This window comes from Saimiri boliviensis, chromosome 2 (genome assembly GCF_048565385.1).
Source record: "Saimiri boliviensis isolate mSaiBol1 chromosome 2, mSaiBol1.pri, whole genome shotgun sequence".
Lineage (NCBI taxonomy): Eukaryota > Metazoa > Chordata > Mammalia > Primates > Cebidae > Saimiri > Saimiri boliviensis.
Window position 1 is genome coordinate 121,185,782 of NC_133450.1, and position 24,013 is coordinate 121,209,794.

Here is a 24,013-nt window from a genome sequence, read left to right on the forward strand (position 1 = left end):
GGCCAATATGGTGAAACCCCATATATTCTAAAAATACAAAAATCAGCCAGGTGTGGTGGCAGATACCTATAATCCCAGCAACTTGGTAGGTTGAGGCAAGAGAATTGCTTGAACCTGGGAGGTGAAGGTTGCAGTGACCCAATATCATGCCATTGTACTCAGCATGGGCGATAGAGCGAGACACCATCTCAAAACAAAAAAAAATCACAAATAATTTATGAATTCTAGAGAAACTGGGCAGACAGAAATACACCTCAAATTCTGTATACTCTATTCAGCTGTTAAAGGTTATAATTAGCTCAAGTGAGCTGGGTGCGGTGGCTCATGTCTGTAATCCCAGCACTTTGGGAGGCTGAGGCAGGCAGATCAGCTGAGGCCAGGAGTTCGATATCAGCCTGGGCAACATGGTGAAACCCCATCTGTACTAAAAATACAAAAATTAGACAGGCATGATGGCACATGCCTGTAATCCCAGCTACTTGGGAGGCTGAAGCATGAGAATTGCTTGAACCTGAGAGGTGGGGGTTGCAGTGAGCCAAGACTGTGCCACTGTACTCCAACCTGGGCAACAGAGTGAGACTCTGTCTCAAAAGATGGGGGTGGAAAAGTTCTCTCGACTCTGAATATCCAAACAAAAAGAATCAGCAGTGTTTCCAACAAAAAAACCATACAAAATTATTTCAGTTCTCCATTAGTTCTGCCCGTGCAATCAACTCCTGCTCTGCTTCATACTGGATTAGTAATTTTTATGAACGCATCAGCCTTTTAGTTAGTCCTGGAAGTTTTCTCTCTAGTATCACGGCACAATTTCCAAAATTATCAGATGCCTGCATTCAAGTCCTTTTCATGAACTCCCAAAGAAGTATGCCCTGGATTATAGCTGATTATAAGCTGCTTTTTGAAATGAATCAAAGCAAAACAATTGTGGATGACAAAAATCTCAGGACAGGCACAACTGACAAGGACATTTGGTTACTTCTGTGGCATACAAAAATGTAACATAGAAGCCATTACTGACATACTAACAATAATTAAGACATCAAATTTTAGGAATTTCATACAACCTGGAACACTTTTTGGTTTTGTTTTTTTGAAGATACAACAAGAGTTTTGCTCTTGTTGCCCACACTGGAGTGCACTGGCACAATCTCAGCTCATCACAACCTACACTCCCAAGGTCAAGCGATTCTCCTGCCTCAGCCTCCTGAGGAGCTGGGATTACAGGCATGTACCACCATGCATGGCTAATTTTGTATTTTTAGTAAGCCAGGGTTTCTCCATGCTGGTCAGGCTGGTCTGAAACTCCTGACCTCAGGGTATCTGCTCGCCTTGGGCTCCCAAAGTGCTGGGATTACAGGCGTGAGCCACTGTGCCTGACCCTGAAACACATACTAATACCACATGTATATAAATATAACCCAAAGAAAGTTAAACACCAGCTTGCATTTGATAATGCCTCCTTGTATAAATCTAACACCAAATAAGCCTAATAAATCTCTCTTGGACTTCAGGGAACCCAATATCCAAAAAAAGTTTGAGGCAAAAAAACTTAGAACTTGAAATTTTGCTTTCAAAGTCTGTCAAATATCAAAGGTTTAAAATACTTGATATCACAAAATACGATCAGAGGTCACTATAAAATAGTCATTCATTTAACCAAAATGAAAAAACAAAAATGTTTACTCTTTGAAAGAGAGGAGACAGTTTCCCAAACAACAAGACTTAATAAAGATGGCACAAAGCTAACTACATTTGTCTCTTCCCTCTGTTTTGTTCTCTGCAGTTTACTTACACAGCAAACAAAAATGTTTTTATTATCTCTTACTAATATTACATACAAATTTTGTTCAAAAGAGAAAATTAAATGTTACCTTTGTATGTTTCAGTACTGGTATTTTAGGGTTCATTTCTTAAACAATTAAATGTGTATGTATTCAATCCAACATGTATTGATTTAGCACTACTATGTACCAAGAGATGAATAAGAAGTACATTCTTACTTCTAAGAAGCTTACAACCTAGTGGAGATGAATGACAAAGAAGCCAATACATATGAGTAATGAGTGCTATAAAAGAGGAATAGATACAGTTTACTAAAAACGCAGAAGCATTTCATCTAATTTAAGAGGCAATGAAGCATCCCAGAAGACATCTCAGGTCACAGTAGGCACAGTAGTCCCAAAGACAAGCAGGAAATTGTAAACATGAAATAAAGGAAAGCTGTCTAGTTAAGCAAATATAGTAAAATTCTTCTATACTAAAAACTCAGAATCCAGAGATTTCCACATTTTCGAATTTCCAGTTCTCCAGAAATGGTTCCTCAATTTGAGCATGAATAGAAAGCAAAAAACAGTTACAGAAGGTGATGGGAAACTTTACAATGGATAGATCAGGTTGACAACATCCAATACACCAATCAATTTCAGCATCAAAAACAGAGACAACCAGACATTATATGCCTCCTGATATAATACAACAGGAAATATTAACAACACTACTAACAAATATTCTTGCCAAAAAAAATCTAACCTAAACATAATTAAGCTTCAACTGCTTGTTACCAACTAGTTGTTTAATGGAAATACAGAAGACACAGGAACCTGTTAATGCAACCATGAGGATGCAATTAGAAAAATCCAGAAAACTTTCTTTGGGTTAGATGACTCAGTGTTCTCAACAAATGCTTCTCAAGAAAATAAGAGGATGAACCTACATATTAAGAAACACTTAAGGACTGTATCAACTAAATACAATGTTTGGATGTTGCTTAGATCCTAGTTTAAGAAAAAACAAAACTTGAAATGTATATCCCTCCCCGACCATTTCAATGCATTTCTGTCACTACAGATTAGTATGCATTTTCAAGAACTTCATATAAATCATATACTAGCATAACTAATGTGGGAATCATCCATGCTGTTGCATTCATGTAGTAACAGTCTATTCCTTTTTATTGTTAACCAGTATTCTATTATGTGGCCATACCACAATTTGTTTTCTCACTTACTGATGGACGTTTTGGTTGTTTCAATTTTTCACTATTAGTAAAATTACTATAAATCATGTACACTTGTATGAACATATGCTTTCACTTCTCATGGGTAAATACCCAGAAGTGAAATGGCTGGGTTTTATGGTAGGTGTATGCTGAAGTTTTAAAGAAAATTGCCCACAAATTTTTTTATAGTGGTTATACTATTTTACATCCTGATCAGCAGTGTATGAGAGTAAGGAATTGTTATTAATCAATGTTAATTATTTTTAGTTGAACAGTAGTGTGGTTATGTGTTTTGTTGTTTGTTGAGAGTGTTTTAGAAATCCATCCTACAGATAAATTTAGATTATATTTAGAATTTGCATAGAATAGGGAGTATCAATGAAGTAAGATATGTTGATAATTGATGAAGCTGCGTAATTGGAAAGTTCATTCTACTACCCTCTCTGCTTTTTTACATGATTAAAAATTCAGCCAGGCATGGTGGCTCTCACCCGTAATCCCAGCACTTTGAGAGGCCAAGGCAGGCGGATCATGAGGTCAGGAGATCAAGACCATCCTGATTAACACGGTGAAACCCTACCTCTACTAAAAATACAAAAACTTAGGCCAGGTGCAGGGGCTCACGCCTGTAATCCCAGCACTTTGGGAGGCCGAGGCGGGTGGATCACGAGGTCAAGAGTTTGAGACCAGCCTGGCCAAGATGTTGAAACCCCGTCTCTACTAAAAACACAAAAATTAGCTGGGCACGGTAGCATGCGCCTGTAATCTCAGCTACTCAGGAGGCTGAGGCAAGAGAATCGCTTGATCTTGGGAGGTGGAGGTTGCAGTGAGCTGAGATTGTGCCACTGCACTCCAGCCTGGGTGAGAGTGAGACTCTGTCTCAAAAAAAGAAAAAAAAAAAGCATAGCCAGGCGTGGTGGCACATGCCTGGAATCTCAGCTACTCTGGAGGCCGAGGCAGGAAAATTGCTTCAATGCGGGAGGTGGAGGTTGCAGTGGGCAGAGATGGCACCACTGCATTCCAGCCTGGGCGACAGAGTGAGATTTCATCTAAAAAAAAAAAAAAAATTCTCAAAAGTTACAAGAAATAGGATACTAGACCATTTCAGCGAACGAAGCCAATTTATGGGAAACATACATTTATGGCAATGTTCTGCAATGATACAGAGAAAATGGCATGTCTCTCGCTTTTAGGCCTAGAGCATGGTGTTCTCTTTAATGACTGTAGATGCAATCAACTTTGTCTTAGTAAGAGTAATATGAAAGTCCAGCCAGGGGGAAGAGACAAATAAAAGCAGATGTTTGTAGAAAGACTACATGCTGTCCCTCCTTCTCACTCCACACTCCTGGATTTGGGTACAGGGAGAAGGCTGCATAGAAGAAGAAAAAATCAGAAATAAATATGGAAAAAATAATCTCTTTTTAGAATATCCCCCAACAATCACTGAATGCTTCTGGAAAGGTGAACCCGGAAGCTGGGGAACAACAGTAGTTAACATTTTTACTTTTTTTTTTTTTTTTTTTTTGAGACGGAGTTTCACTCTTGTTACCCAGGCTGGAGTGCAATGGCGCGATCTCGGCTCACCGCAACCTCCGCCTCCTGGGTTCAGGCAATTCTCCTGCCTCAGCCTCCTGAGTAGCTGGAATTACAGGCACGTGCCACCATGCCCAGCTAATTTTTGTATTTTTAGTAGAGACGGGGTTTCACCATGTTGACCAGGATGGTCTCGATCTCTCGACCTCGTGATCCACCCACCTCGGCCTCCCAAAGTGCTGGGATTACAGGCTTGAGCCACCGCGCCCGGCCAACATTTTTACTTTATGCCCTCTTTATACCAAATTTTGCATCTCATATAAATATTACTTACTTTAAAAATAACTTAAGGCCAGGTGCAGTGGCTCACGCCTGTAATCTCAGCACTCTGTAAGGCTGAGACAGGCAGATCACTTGAGGCCACGTGTTTGAAACCAGCCTTGCCAATATGGCAAACCCCGTCTCTACTAAAAATACAAAAATTAGGAAGGTGTGGTAGCACACATCTGTAATCCCAGCTATTTGGGAGCCTGAGGCACAAGAAATATTTGAACCTGGGAGACAAGAGGTTGCAGTGAGCAGAGATGGGGCCACTGCACTCCAGCTTGGGAAACAGAGCAAGACTCTGTCTCAATCATTCAATAAAATAAAAATATCACCAGTAGGCTGGCTATGTTCCTGTAATCTCAGCAATTTGGGAGACAAAGGCAGTTGGATCGCTTGAGCCCAGGAGTTTGGGACCAGCCTGGGCAACATGGTGAAACGCTGTCTCTACAAAACATGTAAAAATTATAGCAAGCCATAGTGGTATGCACCTGTAGTCCCAGCTACTCAGGACACTGAGGCAGGAGGATGACTTGAGCCCAGGAGGTCAAGGCAGCAGTAAGCTACAATTGCACCAGTGCATTCCAGCGTGGGTGAAAGAGAGAGACCTTGTCTCAAAAACAAAACAAAACAAACAAACAAACAAACAAAAAACAGTAAAATAACCAGTTATTCAACTACGTTTCCTCCCATGCAGTTAATTTACTTTTGTTTTGTTTTGTTTTTGTTTTTGTTTTTTAAGATGGAGTCTCACTTTGTCACCCAGGCTGGAGCGCAGTGGCACAATCTCGGCTCACTGCAACCTCTGCCTCCTGGGTTCAAGTGATTCTTCTGCCTCAGCCTACCCAGTAGGTGGGACTACAAGTGCATGTTACCATGCCTAGCTAATTTTTGTATTTTCAGTAGATACTGGATTTCGCCATATCAGCCAGGCTGGTCTCGAACTCCTGACCTCATGATCCGCCCTCCTTGGCTTCCCAAAGGGTTGAGATTATAGGCGTTAACCACAGCTTTTGGCCTGCAGTTTAGTTTTATATACTGCATTTTGTCATTAATATTATGTTTTCCTACACATTAAAGTATTTTTTTGAAAATATGATTTAGGGCCAGGCGCGATGGGTCATACCTGTAATTCTAGTGCTTTGAAAGGCGAAGTGGGAAGTAGCACTTGAGTCCAGGAGTTTGACACCAGCCTGGGCAACATAGTGAAACCCTGTCTCTACAAGAAAAAAAAAAAACCAAAAAACTTTAAAAATCACATGAGAGCCAAGTGAGGTGGCTCACACCACCTGTAATCCCAGCACTTTGGGAGGACAGGGTGGGTGGATCACAAAGTCAGGAGTTTGAGACCAGCCTGACCAACAAGATGAAACCCTGCCTCTACTAAAAATACAAAAATTAGCTGGGCATGGTGGCATGTACCTGTAATCCCAGCTACTCAGACAGTTGAGGCAGGAGAATCACTTGAACCCGGGAGGCGGAGGTTGCAGTGAGCTGAGATCACACCACTACACTCCAGCCTGGGCGACACAGCGAGACTCGGATTGAAAAAAATAAAAATAAAACTACCTGAGCATGGTGGCACGCACCTGTAGTCCCAGCTAGTTGGGAGGCTGAGGTGGGAGCACAGCTTAAGCCTGGGAGGTGGAAGCTGCAGTTACGCTGAGATTGTGCCACTGCACTCCAGCCTAGACAACAGAGCAGGACCCTGTGGAGTGGGGGTTGGGAAGGGAGAGCCTCTGCATACCCAAGTAATCAACAAAGTGAACAGACATTATCCACAAACTACACATCTGACAGTGGACTGATATCCAGGATTTATAAGGAACTCAATCAGACAATTGAACAAAACCCCCCCAAATAATCCCATTAAAAAATAGGGTAAGGACATGAACAGACATTCTTCAAAAGAAGACAAATGGCCAAGAAACATGTGAACAAACGTTCACTATCACTAATCATAGAAATGCAAATTAAAACTACAATGAAATATCATCTTACACTAATCAGAATGGCTACTATTAAAAAGACCAAAAATAACAGATGACAAGGATGTGGAGAAAACGAACTCATACACTACTGGTGGGAATGTAAATTAGTACATTCTAATAGAATGGAAAATAGCATGGAGATTTCTCAAAGAACTAAAAATAGAACTACCGTATGATCTGGCAATCCCACTACTGGGTATCTACCCAAAGGAAAATAAATCATTATATCCCAAAATACCTGCACTCAGATGTTTATTGCAGCATTCTTTGTAATAGGAAAGATATGGAATCAACCCATGTCTATCAACAGAGGACTGGATAAAGAAAATGTGGTATATATACAATATGGAATACTATTCCACCTTAAAACAATGAAATAATGTCTTTTGTAGCAACACAGATGGAACTGAAGGCCATTATCTCAAGGGAAACAACTGAGACACAAAGACAAATACTACATATCCTCACTTCTAATAATGTGTACATTTGAAAGCAGTGTGGAATAAGAGAATGGAGACTCAGAGAGGTAAGGTTGGGAGAAAGGTGGATGATGAAAGGTTGCTTATTGGGTAAAACATATGTTGTTCTAATGATCAATTCACTGAACCTCCTGACTTCACCACACGCACTAAATCAATGTGGCAAAACTGCACTTGTATCCCATAATCCCAGCTACGCACGAGACTGAGGCAGGACAATTGCTTGAACCCAGGAGGTGGAGGTTGCAGTGAGCCAAGATCCCTCGACTGCACTCCAGCCTGGGCAACAGAGTGAGACTTTATCTCAAAACAAACAAAAAATAAATTAAAAAAAATTTTTTTAAACTGTCAAATGAGTATGTATTGGGAATACTCCAAACCATACTGCATTCATCAAAAGCAATTCTATTTTGTGGAATATATAAAATAGTTATGACAACAAGGAAACTGATAATAAATGGAAATAAATTTAGGGTCCTAAAAGTAACTTGTGATTTATGAACATTTGATTTATAAATCTTTACCTTACTTGCTATATATGATAAATCAATGTGTATCTGATTTTTTAAACTATGTGTGCATGCTTGTCTAAAATGTGTCTCAAAATAATAAAAAGTGGAATGGGTAAGCACATTCTGGCTTCAAAGAAAAAAAAAATATTCATTAAAAAAAGATGTAAAATATGTATCTTAAACATTTCAATTTAAAATCTAAAAATCAGCCGGCATGATGGCTCATGCCTATAATCTTAGCATTCTGAGAGGCCAAGGGAGTGGATCACCTGAGGTCAAGAGTTCAAGACCTGTCGGGCCAACACAGTGAAACTCTGTCTCCAGTAAAAATACAAAAATTAGCTGGGAATGGTGGCACCCACCTGTAATCCCAGTTGCTTGGGAGACTGAGGCAGGAGAATCACTTGAACCCGGGAGGCGGAGGCTGCAGTGAGTTGAGACTGCACCACAGCACTCCAGCCTGGATGACAGACAGAGAAGCTGTCTCAAGAATAAAATAAAATAATTTAAAAATGGCTGGGTGCAGTGGCTCATGCCTGTAATCCCAGCACTTTAGGAGGCTGAGGCAGGTGGATCACCTGAAGTCAGAAGTTTGAGAACAAGGCCTGTAATCCCAGCTACTCGGGAGGCTGAGGCTAGAGAATCTCTTGAATCTGAGAGGCAGAGGTTGCACTGAGCTGAGAATGCGCCACTGTGTTCCAGTCTAAGCAGCTGAGCAAGACTCCATCTAAAAAAACTTTTTTTTTTAAAGGCCAGGCACGGTGGCTTACACCTGTAATCCCAACACTTTAGGAGGCCAAGGTGGGCAGATCTCTTGAGGTCAGGAGTTTGAGACCAACCTGGCCAACAAGACCAACCTGGCCAATGGAAACCCAGTCTCTATTAAAAATATAAAAACCTGCCAGGCTTGGTGACAGAGGCCGGTAATCCCAGCTACTTGAGAGGCTGACAGAAGAATCACTTGACCCCAGGAGGCAGAGGCTACAATGAGCCAAGACTGTGTCACTGTAATGAGCGAAGATTGTGCCACTGCACTCCAACCTGGGTGACAGAACGAGACTCCATCTCAAAAATAAAGAAAAAAATCTAAAAATGATGTATAATGCATCATTTATAATTTCTAGTTTGTGTTTAAAGTGGCTCAATAACTTGACACATTATCAGTACAAAATCCTAAACTGTTACAGTTTTACTTCATTTATGTTTAGCTTTCTAATCTACACCTTATTTGATATACAGTTTTTCAGACATATGCCTTTGTCCAGACTACCCAAAGCATTACAATTCATTTCATGGAAATGATATATTTTAAACTGAAATGACTAGGCAGTACCGTGTGACAGAGAAATATAAGTCCTAGAGGCAGACTTCTTGGATTTTAGTCCTGTTTTAATCTATTAGTTGTATACAATCTTAGGCAAGTTACCTAACCTCTTATTTCAGAATAATGCTGTGAGGATTATATAATCCACCTGCCACAATGTCTGTAAATCACTCTCTAAATGTTAGCTATTATTTAGTTATACACAAACTTCACCTATGAGGCAAGTTGCCTTTGGTGTAAGAAATATGATTTGTGGTGCAGCAAACTTTAATATCAGTTTCTAAATTTGTTGTATGTTTCTGTACGTGCAAATGTAGCACAGAGAAAAGAAGGCTGAAAGGATAATGTAATGCCGCTTTCTAAATAGTGGTATTACATTCCTTTTTTCTGTTTATTTTTCTATAAGGTTAAGACTGAATCATTTTCTTTGGCTTATTTTTCTTTATCAATTGTTAACGGTAAAAAATAATACATTTTAAATAAAAGAGGCCGGGCGCGGTGGCTCAAGCCTGTAATCCCAGCACTTTGGGAGGCCGAGGCGGGTGGATCACGATGTCAAGAGATCGAGACCATCCTGGTCAACATGGTGAAACCCCGTCTCTACTAAAAGTACTAAAAATTAGCTGGGCATGGTGGCGTGTGCCTGTAATCCCAGCTACTCAGGAGGCTGAGGCAGGAGAATTGCCTGAACCCAGGAGGCGGAGGTTGCGGTGAGCCGAGATCGCGCCATTGCACTCCAGCCTGGGCAACAAGAGTGAAACTCCGTCTCAAAAAAAATAAATAAATAAAAATAAATAAATAAATAAATAAAAGAATGAGTTGTTTTTGTTTTGTTTTGTTTTTGAGACGGAGTCTTGCTCTGTTTCCTAGGCTGGAGTGCAGTGGCGTGATCTCAGCTCACTGCAACGTCCGTCTCCCAGGTTCAAGTCATTCTCCTGCCTCAGCCTCCCTAGTAGCTGGGATTACAGGAATGCGCCAACACACCCAGTTAATTTTTTTAATTTTTAGTAGAGACAGGGTTTTGCCATGTTGGCCAGGCTGGTCTTGAACTCCTGACCTCAGGTAATCCACTCGCCTTGGCCTCCCAAAGTGCTGGGATTACAGGTGTGAGCCACTGCACCCAGGCAATTTTCTTTTCTTGACATAAAAGAGGACAGTATGCTAATAGAAACCGATAAATTAAAGCTTCTTAAGCCTTGCAATACAAAAATTCTTAAGCTACGTAAAGGAGCATAAAGTAACTGTAAAATTATAAAATTCATTCACCTAAACCATTCTAAGGTAGAATTTTTGTGTTACATACAGCTATATCATAGGATGTAGTACTTTCCTACCTCGCTCCTGTTCAGGCTCTTAAACTTCCCAACCTTTCCTGCTGTGGAATTCTCACCATTGTCCCATAGTTTCTAGTGGGAGAAATAGTCAAGCAATTATAATACAACATGTCAAGTACTGAAATATTCCTGAAGATTTATCTAAGAGCTCAGCAAAAACAAACAAAAACTGCTCTTGAAGTTAAACTATGAAATAGTAGATAGTGGTTTAAAGCAAAGATATTTAGAGAGTTATTTTACAGAAAGTAACAGCTTCTGGTCCAGTAGGACTTGCTCAGTTATCTCAGTAAGTGTTTCTCTACATTTTGATCAATGTGTAAAATGTATTTCCATAACTACTACAACAGTGTTCCAAAAAAATACTTTTCGCTATCCCTATCATGTGACCCAGTGTACAGCAGGTAGAATTTATCACAAAGAAATTTATCACAAAGAAATTTATCACAAAGAAATTTATCACAAAGAAAAAAAAACCCATAGTTTAATGTTAAACCAGATTCATTTCTTTGTAATCTTTCTTGATTACACAGTTTCATAAATGTGAAATTCCTTTTCTAGGTATATTTGGCAGAGAATTGGAAAGAGGGACCGACAAAGGCAACAAAGACTTGCAGTCAAAAACTAACAAGGTAAATGGTAAGTTAAGCTGTACTTTTTATAAAGTATGAGAAACTATTACATGGGTAGAGCAATGATACTTTCTGTTGACCTGGCTAGTTTCATTTTACACCCATTTAATCCCATTTAATCTTACTGAAGGTTACCATTTTGAAAGAATGTATCAACTAAATGGGGCATGGATTTGGGGAGGAAGTGAACACTGCAAGAAGAATAAAGAGAAACAGAGATAAATACAGGCAGTGGTACTTATGCACTGTCCAGCAAAAGGATGCCCCATCAGGTTACCAGGATTGTCTAGCACACTTTTTAGGTTTATTCCTATTAAGAAAATACATTTACCGGATGGGCATGGTGGCTCATGCCTGTAATGCCAGCACTTTGGGAGGCTGAGACGGGCAGATCACAAGATAAGGGGTTTGAGACCAGCCTGGCCAACATAGTGAAACCCTGTCTCTACTAAAAATACAAAAAAAAAAAAAAAAAAAAAAAAAAAAGGCAAGACTTCGTCTCAAAGAAAGAAAAAAGAAAATAGATTTACCAAATTAACAGAGCCTGATACTATTAAATATTCAAATCATAAAATTAAGTCCCCTTATGCTGATTCCATACTCAGAACAACTCGAAGTTGTTATCTCAAGATTTAATATTTCCTGAATGATAAATTCATCACACCACTTTCTCTTAATTCATTTTCCACAGAAATCTGACTTGAGAAATGTCAAACTTGGGAAAGCAGATCAAGCATGAAAACAAAGACAAATGTCTGGAGATTCCATGGGCACAAACTAAAATATATCATTTCAGTCAATTTAGATCAAACTGAATTCCAACTCTCTTATGACTGAGATACCTTGAAATAAAAATTACAAAAGAGATACCAAGTAGGAATTAGCTTTCCTACTACATCTCCCTCAGTGATTTTTTTTTTTTTTTTAGGGAGTCTTGCTCTGTCGCTAGGCTGGAGTGCAGTAGTGCAATCTCGGCTCACTACAACGTCCGCCTCCCAGGTTCAAGTGATTCCCCTGCCTTCACCTGCTGAGTAGCTGGGACTACAGACGCACACCAGCACACCCAGCTAATTTTTGTATTGAGATGGGGTTTCACCATGTTGGTCAGGATGGTCTCAATTTCCTGACCCGATGATCTGCCTGCCTCAGCCTCCCAAAGTGCTGGGATTACAGGCATGAGCCACAGCGCCCGGCCTCTTCCTCAGTTTTAATCAAGTCCACCGAGTATACTACATTAGGGAACTGGAACTAATAACGGGAAAATAAAGTTAGAGAACTAGGTAGATGTTTACCACCATCCAGAGTTGCAAACCTATAGGGTTTTTAAAAAACCTAACTATGGGCCGGGCGCGGTGGCTCAAGCCTGTAATCCCAGCACTTTGGGAGGCCGAGGCGGGTGGATCACGAGGTCAAGAGATCAAGACCATCCTGGTCAACATAGTGAAACCCCGTCTCTACTAAAAATACAAAAAATTAGCTGGGCATGGTGGCCTGTAATCCCAGCTACTCAGGAGGCTGAGGCAGGAGAATTGCCTGAACCCAGGAGGCGGAGGTTGTGGTGAGCTGAGATCGCACCATTGCACTCCAGCCTGGGTAATAAGAGTGAAACTCTGTCTCAAAAAAAAAAAAAAAACAACAAAAACCTAACTATGCCTTATACTGGAAAGTGGGGAGAAAAGTAGCAAAACACTGTATTACCACTTAGGTTAAAAAGTGTGAGTCTGTTAGGGAATACTGCATATTCACTAAACATCATTTGAAGAATACAAGAGACACTGGGGACAAAGGTCACTTCTAGTGAGAGGATATGTGTGGCTGGGGGTGAGGGGTGAAGTGAGAAGACTTCCCTTTTGGGCCTTTTGAATTTTGTATATTGTGCAAGTATGTTTTAACTTAATTATAATGTATTAGTAATATTATAGACATGTTTTCTTAAATGACTATATACACATCTGAATCTTTGGGAAGACTCAGGGCTTCTTAGGCCCAGAAGTAGATGATTACAATTATTCTAACATGTTTTGGTGAATCTGTCAAATTCCAACTTACTTTCCTGTTAGAATAACCCAGTATTTTCTGGAAATATTCAACAGGGAGGAAAAAACACTCGATTCTGTTTTTTCTTCTTGGACTCAGAAATAGAAAAATATGTACAATCGGCTCTCTATATCTGTGGGTTCTGCATCTGTGGATTCAACCAATTACCAATCAAAAATCTTTAGAAAAAAGTACAGCTGTACTGAATATGTAGACTTATTTTTTTTTTTGTCATTATTCCCCCAATAATACAATAAAACAACTATTTACATAGCATTTACATTGTACTAGATATTACAAATAATTTAGAAATTATTTAAGGTACATGGGAGGATGTGCAAAGGTTACGTGGAAATACTAAACCATTTGTTATCAGGGATTTGCGCATCCTTGGATTTTTGTGTCATTGGGAGGTCCTGGAACCAATCACCCATAGATAATGAAGGATGACTGTATACATACATAAAACACTGTCACTTTAAGGATCATTTTTGACCCTTGTTTGCCTACTAAAGGTATTTCTGATACTCTCAAAACAGACAGACTCTCTATATATGAAAGGATATACCAATAAAATAGTATTCAACTCTCAAAAAGATGAGCTGATATAAACTAATTCTAAAACTCTATCTTCATGATTTGAATTAATGTCACCACCCTATGACATTAGAGGTCAACAGGGTTAAGCATACCCTAAGCCCTGGAAGAAAGGGTAGATGATCCTTTAAGAATTAAATAAAGAAATCAACAAAAATGATGCTAGAGGCATTCAAAATCCTTTTGTAACAATGGTTCTTAAACTTTTCTTATGTTTCAAAACTTGTGAGAAACGTACTGTATCCCTATCAGTTACAGTGGCTGGTCACCACAACATCCCCTGAGCTGAAATCAGAACGTGTATTAAGGTTTGAAAATGCCTCCTATCTCTTAGGGAACTCTTTCTTCTCCAACAGAGCAATCATATGCAGGCTCAAGAAAATATGATTCCTAGGTCCAAGACTTAACTGTAACAAAAATTAACATATTAACTTTCATTTTTAAAAAAAAATCATGTTTCACCTAAACTCTGTATTCAAATCTCCAGCTGCCTACTAGTCAACTCCATGTGGATATCTAACAGCCATCTATCCTTGAACTTAATATATTAAAAATGGAACCCTTAATATGCCCCCTCTCAAATCTCCTCCTCCCAGCAGTCGCAAACTCAGTAAACAGAACCCAATTTCTCAAGCCTGAAACAAAGGATTCATCCATGATTTCTTTTTTACTTAATTACCTACATCCAATTCATTGACTTTGCCTTTCTAATATATTCCCAAACTGTCCATTTCTTTCCATTCCCATTACCAGCATTCTAGACCAAACCACCAACTGTTTTAGACTATAATAGCTTCCTAAATGCTCCAGCCACACTGGCCTTCTGTCCTTCAACATTTCAAACTTACTTCTATTTTGTGGCTGAGCCATTCTTTCTGCTTAAAATATTCCTCCCATGCGCACTCACTACTCAATCAAGAATAACCCCACCCTCACTTCATAGCAGTATATGAAGCTATACTGCTATGAAATACCCTGTATTTTTCTCTATAGCAGTACCCTGTATTTTTTTCTCCCAGAGCATTTATCACCACTTGGAAATTCACTTATGCACTTATTGTCCATGACCTGCCACTCACTAGACTATGAGCTACATGAGAGAAGGAACTATGTTCATTGTACCTAGAATAGATACACCTATTCTGGTTTTTTTCCCCATTATTTTATTTTATTTATTTTTTTGAGATGGAGTCTTGTTCTGTCACCAGGCTGGACTGTAGTGATGTCAATCTCGGCTCACTGCAACCTCTGCCTCCCGGGTTCAAGTGATTCCCCGGCCTCAGCCTGCTGAGTAGTTGGGACTACAGGTGTGCGCCACCACATCCCCTTCATTTTTTATATTTTAGTAGAGATGAGGTTTCACCATATTGGCCAGGACGGTCTCCATCTCCTGACCTTGTGAGCTGCCTGCCTAGGCCTCCCAAAATGCTGGGATTACAGGTGTGAGCCACCACGCCTGGCCTGGTATCTATTAATAATAGATGCTAATAGCTGACGAATGAAGGAGCATATCTAAAAAGAAACTGTGTCAACTACGCAGAGAATCCATGGAAGTAAAACAAAATGGTCAGCCAGGAGAGAAAACAAAATATTCAACGATGTCAATGTGAGAGTGCCCAACTGTGGCCAGCATTAAAACTGTGCCAAGACAATCCAGCTCTTCTCTTAGACGATAGGTTTATGCTTCCCTATCATCTTGAAGTCAGGCATGGTCATGTGACTTGCTCTGGCCAATAAACTATAAACAAGCCATCAAGAGCCACTGTGTATGATTCACTCCCATTACTTTACCTCTAACCAGCAACAGGTAACCAACAACAATCCAGAAAGTTAAGACTCTCCTGTCCACATTGCTAAACAAGGAAAACTAGGAGCACAGACCCAGAGAGCTCATGTGTAACATGAACTGAGGAAGAATAAACTTCTGAAAAAAGCCACTGAGATTTGGGTGCTGTTTGTTACTGCAAAACCACCTAGTCCATCCAGACTGATGAACTGTTCAAGCAATGCTGTGGGCACAGAACGATTCAGTGAGTCCCACTAAGTGGTTATATGCAATGTAAACTGATATCACTAGATACACATATTTAATTTCCTTCTGATTACAATTGTCCCTCAGTGTCTGAGTAGGACTGGTTCTAGGACCACCTCAGTTACCAAGATTTGTGAATACTCATGTCCCCTAGTCAGTGTTCCGTATTTATGGCTTCCACATAGAGAACCCCGGAAGCTGAGGGCAGTTTCCTAGTTTCCAACGGGTCTGTCAACAAGGAGAGAAAAAACTGTTTACATGGAGTTTTAAGGAATTCTTGTCTCTATTGCTATTTTTCACTAAATAGTTAATTCACTCAAATAATGAATGCCACCCTATACAGGCTTAATAAACCATCTGCCAGACTTTCTTCATCTGAAAAGATACTTTCTAGGCAAGAATAACTGCTTTTTGTTTCCTTATTTTTGATATCAACTATTCAATAATTAAGTATTGAGTCCAGGCCACTGTAAGGGAAAAGAATAGAAAGGTACGTTGGCTAAAATGCAGATGTCTCTGATTGCTAGGTCAGGAATTGGGACTTTATCTTGTAGACCAGGCGTCCCCAAACTACGGCCCGTGGGCCACATGCGGCCCCCTGAGGCCATTTATCTGCCCCCCCCACCCCCGCCACCTGCTGCACTTCAGGAAGGGGCACCTCTTTCATTGGTGGTCAGTGAGAGGAGCACAGTATGTGGCAGCCCTCCAACAGTCTGAGGGACAGTGAACTGGCCCCCTGTGTAAAAAGTTTGGGAACGCCTGTTGTAGACAAATAGACTTACTGAGAAACTTTGTATATGAATAATATGATGAAAAAATATTCTTGATGATTACTTATATGGCAGTTCTGGAATTAGGATGACTGGAACAGGAAGGTGAAGATTGCCAACTTTTAACTGCTGTGCCATGAATCCTCCATGGATGAAAGCCCAAATTTTAATCAATACATGGAATTCATTTTTGCTATAAAAATAAATGTACTGTTATTGGTTATATTAAATGGCACAGGGAATGGCTAGGACATAGGTTTTTGCAAATAAGAGTAAAATGCATACTGAACTATGCTGGTAGTTAAGTATCTAGTGATGGTCAAAACCCTACTCTGTGAGTAACAGGGGCTGCCAGGGCAGTAATCACTTAGTATTTCTAAAAGGCAAGTGAACAGATGCTTTTCTACTGCTAGGTGGTATTTTATATTGTAGAAATGATGGGTCGTATTTGGATTGCTCTGTATTTTGAATTCCTTCAAGGTACTCAGAGCATCTGTGCAGTACTCCAACAAGCTTGTCTTTCCCCAACAACCCATTTCTTCATTTCTTCACTCATTCAACAAATATAAAGTGCATGTCACAGGTTAATTACTGTTCTAGTCACTAGGGAAACATCAGTGGACAAAACAAAAATTCCTACTGTACTGAAGCTTATACTCCTGTTGTTTTGTTTTGTTTTGTTTTGTTTTGTTTTTTTTGAGATAGAGTTTCGCTCTCGTTGCCCAGGCTGAAGTGCAATGGTGCGATCTTGGCTTACTGCAACCTCTGCTTCACAGGCAGGTTCAAGCGATTCTTCAGTCTCAGCTTCCTGAGAAGCTGGTAATTTACAGGCAACTGCCACTATACCCAGCTGATTTTTGGTATTTTTAGTAGAGACAGCATTTCACCATGTTGGCCAGGCTGGTCTGGAACTCTTGAACTCAGGTGATCCTCTGCCTCCACTTCCCAAAGTGCTGGGATTACAGGCATGAGCCACTGCACCCAGTCTGAAGGTTATATTCTATTGGCATTTAAATTCCATCCTAAGATTTCCTTCTCAATGCTATCATGGAAGTAGGTTTTAAAAATGCCTTTAGCCGGGCACGGTGGCTCACGCCTGTAATCCCAGCACTTTGGGAGGCTGAGGTGGGCAGATCACCTGAGGTCAGGAGTTAGAGACCAGCCTGACCAATATGGTAAAACCCCGTCTTAAAAAAAAAAAAAAAAAAAGCCTTTAGAAGAAATAATCTATGATTAATCACACTAAGATGTAAAAGGCTATCCAGAGGCCTCTTCCCCACAAGTCTCCCTCCTCTCCAGATAACTCTCCTCAAAAAGTAACTCTTTTATAGATTCTCAGAGTTATAAAGGACCTTGGAGATAACTTCAGATGAGACTGAGTGACTTGCCCACTAACACTCAGTTATTAATAGGCTTAGAGCTGTGACTTACAGTAATAGCGTCTTTCCCACTGTAACATCAAGCTGTGCATCTTAAGAGTATACTAGTGAGCACATGAGATGCTAGAACGAGCATCTCATGATTCATACATAGGTGATAGGTTTCTGGGTGATTTGCTCAAGGCACAAAAAAATCTCAGACAGTATATAAAACTGAAGGCGAGAGAGGTGGTTACAGGAAGCCAAAAGGGAGTCCTTTCAGAATACCTTTTCTTTCATTTCTACCCTCATCATGCCCCAAGAACAAGAATGGTAAATTTAATGCAAAAGTCTCCAAAGTTACAGGGTATTAAGCTGATAGTGAAAAAATAACTAGAAATGAGCAAGAAATAGTAAACATAGCATTTGAACCTGACAAACTCAAATTATACCCTGTACAATTTAAAAAGTGTACGCTCCAGTAAAAGTACCATTTGTATTAGGTTTAAGGTGTTTAATAAAAAAAAAATTTACATTCCTAAATACATTTTCCAGAAAGCACAAAATTAACCAATATAGATCAACAAGTATAACGATTGAGAAAATATGAATATAATATTGACTAGTGTAATGTTATGATGCATCTTGTAACTAGACAAGAATTTTTTTATTTCCTGAGACAAGGTCTTGCTCTGTCACTCAGGCTGGAGTGCAGTGACATGATCGTGGATCACTGAAGCCTCCAACTTTTGGACTCAAGGAATCCTCTCATTTCAGCTTCCCAGGGAGCTGGGACTACAGCCACATGCCACTACACTTGCCTAATTTGAAAATGTTTTGTAGAGATGGAGTCTTACTATGTTGCCCAGGCTGGTCTCAAGCTTCTGGGCTTAAGCTTTTCTCCTACCATTGGCCTCCCAAAGTGCTAGGATTACAGGTGTGAGCCACTGTGCCTGACCTAAACAAGAATTTTTAAAGACAGTTCCTACTCCCTTGATAAAAGAGTTCTACTCACCTCTTGCTTGTGAAACTGTAGCAATCTGGCTGGGCAAGGTACCTTATGCCTGTAATCCCAGCACTCTGGGAGGCCGAGGTGGGCAGATTATCTGAAGTCAGGAGTTCAAGACTAGCCTGACCAACATCGTGAAATCCCATCTCTACTAAAAATACAAAATTAGCCAAGTATGGTGGCACATGCCTGTAAACCCAGCTACTTGGGGGGCTGAGGCAGGAGAATCACTTGAATCCAGAGGTGGAGGTTGCAGTGAGCCGAGGTCACGCCACTGCCCTCCAGCTTGTGCCACAAGAGTGAAACTCTGTCTCAAAAAAGAACAAAAAACAAACAAAAAAAAACTGTAGCAATCTAATACATTTTAAAAAAAATGAGTTCTTCAATCTCTCAAAGTGAAGATTCAGAACCAAATTTAAGCCTTATTTAGTACTTTTTTCTTGAGACGGAGTTTTGCTCATTGCCCAGGCTGAAGTGCAATGGCGTGATCTTGGCTCACCGCAACCTCGGCTTCCTGGGTTCAAGCGATTCTCCTGCCTCAGCCTCCCAAGTAGGTGGGATTACAGGCATGCGCCACCATGCCTGGCTAATTTTGTATTTTTAGTACAGATGGGGTTTCTCCATATTGGTCATTCTGATCTCAAACTCCCAACCTCAGGTGATCTGCCCACCTCAGCCTCCCAAAGTGCTGGGATTACAGGCATGAGCCACTGAGCCCGGCGCCTTATTTAGTATTCTAATAGAAAAAAAAAATTTTGAAAAATCCTTCCAAAAAAGGGGAGAGGAGAAGGCTTAGTAAGAAAGAGTTGAGGCCGGGCATGATGGCTCACACCTATAATACCAGCACTTTGGAAGGCTGAGGTGGGTGGATCATCTGAGGTCAGGAGTTCAAGACCAGCCTGGCCAACATGGTGAAACTCTGTCTCTACTAAAAGTACAAAAATTAGCTAGGCCAGGTGACAGGTGCCTATAATCCCAGCTACTCATCAGAAGGCTGAGGCGGGAGAATTGCTTGAAACTGGGATGTGGAGGCTGCAGTGAGTAGAGATCGCACCACTGCACTCCAGCCTGGGTGCCAGTGCGAGACCTCATCTCAAAAAAAAAAAAAAAAAGAAAGAAAGAAAAAAAATCAAGGAAAATAAATTTTAGGAGTTTTAGGAAGAATGTAAATGAGAGACAGCAAGAGTCTTCATTAAAATCTCATTATGTGTCTGTGAATAGCAGTTTACAAAAAAAACTATAATGAGAATTCCAATTTATTTCAGTGGTTCCACCATTCTTTAGCCTCCCAAATAAAAAACCTTCGAGATATCATAGACTTTTACCTCCATTGTTTTTAGTAATCAATTATCGGCTGGGTGCGGTGGCTCACACTTGTAATCCCAGCACTTTGGGAGGCCAAGGCAGGCAGATCACAAGGTCAAGAGATTGAGACCATCCTGGCCAACATGGTGAAACCACGTCTCTAACTAAAAAGACAAAAATTATCTCAGCACTTTGGGAGGCCGAGGTGGGTGGATCACGAGGTCAAGAGATCGAGACCATCCTGGTCAACATGGTGAAACCCCATCTCTACTAAAAATATAAAAAAATTATCTGGGTGTGTGGCATGCACCTGTAGTCCCAGCTACTCGGGAGGTTGAGGCAGGAGAATTGCTTGAAGCCGGGAGGCGGAGGTTGCGGTGAGCCGAGGTCGCGCCACTTGCACTCCTGCCTGGCGCCTGGTGATGGAGTGAGATTCTGTCTCCAAAAAAACAACAAAAAAAATTTAGCCAGGTGTGGTGGTGTGCGCCTGTAATCCCAGCTACTCAGGAGGCTGAGGCAGGAGAATTGCTTGAACATGGGAGGCAGAGGTTGCAGTGAGCCGAGATTTCATCACTGCACTCCATCCTGGGTGACAGAGCAAGACTCTTGACTCAAAAAAAAAAAAAAAAAAAAAAAAAAAAAAATCAATTACCATGTTCCAATATTTCTCCCTTCAAAATTTCTCTTTGGAATACAAAGCAAAATTCCCAATTTCAAAAGAACACACACAAAAAACACTATTACCATTAAAAAGAGCATTTTTTTTTCTCACTATCTATGTAAATAAAGCAAAAATAATTTTTAGAGAATGGAAAATATACATGATATGCTAAGTTAAAAAAATCTCACAGGGAGAAAAAGGCGTAACTCCAGTTTTATAAAAAGAAAAATAGCTATCAGCATAAAAAAAGACTTGAAAGAAATCATCACATTAAAATATTAATAGGTCAGGCATGGTGACTCATGCCTGTAATCTCGGCACTTTGGGAGGCCAGAGTGGGTGGATCACCTGAAGTTAGGAGTTCGAGACCAGCCTGGCCCACATGGCAAAACCCCATTTCTAATAAAAATACAAAAATTAGCTGGGCGTGGTGGTGCACGCCTGTAGTCCCAGCTACTTGGGAGGCTAAGACAGGAGAATCACCTGAACCCGAGAGACAGAGGTTGCATTAAGCAAAGATTGTGTCACTGCACTCCAGCCTGTAACCTCCACCTCCCAGGTTCAAGTGATTCTTGTGCCTCAGCCATCTGCATAGCTGGGATTTCAGGTGCACGCCACCACGCCCAGCTAACTTTTGTATTTTTAGTAGCGATGAGGTTTTGGTATGTTGGCCAGGCTGGTCTTGAGCTCCTGACTTCAAGTGATCTGGTCAGGCTGGTCTTAAACTCTTGACCTAAAGTAATCCGCCCACTTCAGCCTCCTAAAGTTCTGGGATTACAGGCATGAGCCACCTCGCCCAGCCCATCCACCCTTATTTACTTATTTACAGATGGGGTCTTGGTGCTGCATTGAAGTGCAGTGGCAAAATCTCAGCTCAATGTAGCCTCAACCTCTTGAACTTAAGTGATCCTCCCACCCCAGCCTCCCAAGTAGCTGGGACTACAGGTACATGCCATCATGCCTGGCAAAATATTGTAAGTTTTTTGTAGAGATGTGGTCTTGCTACGTTGCTTAGGCTCCTCTCGAACTACTGCCTTCCAGGATTCTCCTGTCTTGGCCTCCCAAAGTGTTGGGATTACCAACCATGCCTAGTCCCCACAATCTACCCTTGTATTCAGCGCTCTATGTAAATCCTGCAACTGCTGGTTCTTTGCAGAAGCTTTACTCAGTTCAGTTCTGCATTCATCGACTGTACTAATAAAGAGTGTCATATATACTTTCTGTTGTTTAATCTCAGATCCCAAACTAGATTAATCTCCCTGAGGTTGGTTGCCCTGGCATATTTCTTATTTTATTAAATTATATTATTTTTTATTTAAATAGGTTTTTGGGGATCAGGTAGTGTTTGGTTACATGAATCAATTCTTCAGTGGTGATTTCTGAGATTCTGGTGCACCCATTACCCAAGCAGTGAACACTGTACCCAAAATGAAGTCTTTTATCCCTTATCCCATTCCCACCCTCTTTCTACCAAGTCCCCAAAGTCCATAGTGTCATTCTTACGGCACATTTCTTTTGTATAGCCAGTTGGGTCTGCTACCCTTTTGGGCATACAAACAATCAAAAGCTTTGTAACTGACGAATGGCATTTAAAAGCTCTGCTATAAGTGTAAGCTGCTGATTTCTTATGCAGTCATTTTGCTTTTGAACTTTATTCCTTGTCGAGGAGCTATTAGTTAACTATAACCATTTCAAGTACAGAATAACCACTCAGTAAGTTTTAGGGATGATTTAACACATAGTTTTTAATTTTAAAGTAATATATAAGTTGCTAAAACTAACACTTTCAAAACTTCCAGGAAAGGACAAAAAGGAATTCAAAATACAAATCAGAACACACACATAAAGCTTATTAACTTCATTTATCTAAAAACAGCCATGTTGCTCAGGCACAAACCTTAACTATAACGAACAAGAGCAGAAAAAGTGAGTGAATGGTGTGTGAATGAATGTGTGTGTACACAAAAGCACACTCAGGCTTCCAAAGTTGAAGTAAATGATATGAAAACGCTTTGTAAATTAAAAGTAGCCACAGAAAAAGGATGTAGTAGAGGAGCAGAGTTAAAAGCATGGAGCCAGCCTGCTTGGGTGTTAATTATATTAGCTATGTAACCCTGCACGGTACAAGTTACAATACTAAAATTCCCTGCGCTTTAGTTTCCTGTCAAAATGGGGATAACAGTGTCTGTCCCAAAGCAAAGCTGATACAGTGCCTAGCGCATAGAAAGCACAAAATAAATATTGTCCATCATTTAATCTCATTGGCTAATATTCTTATTGGCTAATATTAGTTATTAGCCAAGTAAAGGCCTCAATGGATGATGTTTCAATTCAAGTCTGTAGCTGGTTATCCAAAGAAACTCCAAAAAACCAGCAGGTTTCAGCTATTAGGTGGACTAGTTTATCATAATTCTCCAAAGTGCCGAACTGATGATTATTAGAGAACTAATTTCTCTTACTTTTTTTTAAATTAGCAAACAAACTGACCTAGGTACCTCTTTTTTCAAGGAACTTTATAAGCCACAGGAAAACAAACCAACTCTTTGTTATCTCCTTATTTAAGCAATTTAAGAGCGTAGTAAAAGCCTAGATACTGTTACAGAACGACTTTTCAGAAAATACAATAAGGTTTTTAAAGTTGTAATCAGCAATTCTTATGCAGTTATGTCAAGTTTTTGTCCAGCGAAACAAAAGCTCATCTGTCAGGAACCCGAGGACCCGTCAGAAAACAAGGAAATGCCTGGGCCGGGCCTAGGCGCTGTGCGGAAAACCTGTCCTCAAAACAGTCGGCCCCGCACTCGTTCTGCCCCTCCCCTTCTCCGGGTGCAGCTGTCGACTCCACCCGAATATAAATAACTGACAGCAGGTTCCGTCCACGCCTCTCCCGGGCCAGGCCCCTGAAGCCCCCCGGGGGCCCCCCGCGCCCGCCGCCCGACCCTCCCCGCCCCGGCCTTGCCGCCCCGCCCCGCGACCTCCGCAGAGCCGCCGCGAGCTCCGCCGAGCCGAGGCCGCCGCAGGGCCTGCAGGTGGGCCCCGGGCGCGGTCAAGCCCGGCTGGAGAAGCCCCGCCAGGCCAGGGGAGCTGCGGGCGCGGGGCTCGCCCCGGCTCGGCAGCCACTTA

The 24,013-nt window shown here is 40.9% G+C and overlaps 2 protein-coding genes across 4 annotated transcripts in view; both read right to left on the reverse strand.

Moving 5' to 3' along the window:
* LOC101043350 (small ribosomal subunit protein eS27-like) overlaps positions 1–23,801 on the reverse strand; it is a 38,602-nt gene extending 14,801 nt beyond the window's left edge. Inside the window, exon 1 of the mRNA XM_074394159.1 lies at positions 1–23,801. This exon is cut by the window's left edge and continues 14,801 nt beyond it. The gene's annotated coding sequence lies outside the window, so the exon portion shown is untranslated.
* Positions 1–24,013, reverse strand: part of KATNBL1 (katanin regulatory subunit B1 like 1) — an 87,404-nt gene that overhangs the window by 43,391 nt on the left and 20,000 nt on the right. The window lies entirely within an intron of this gene.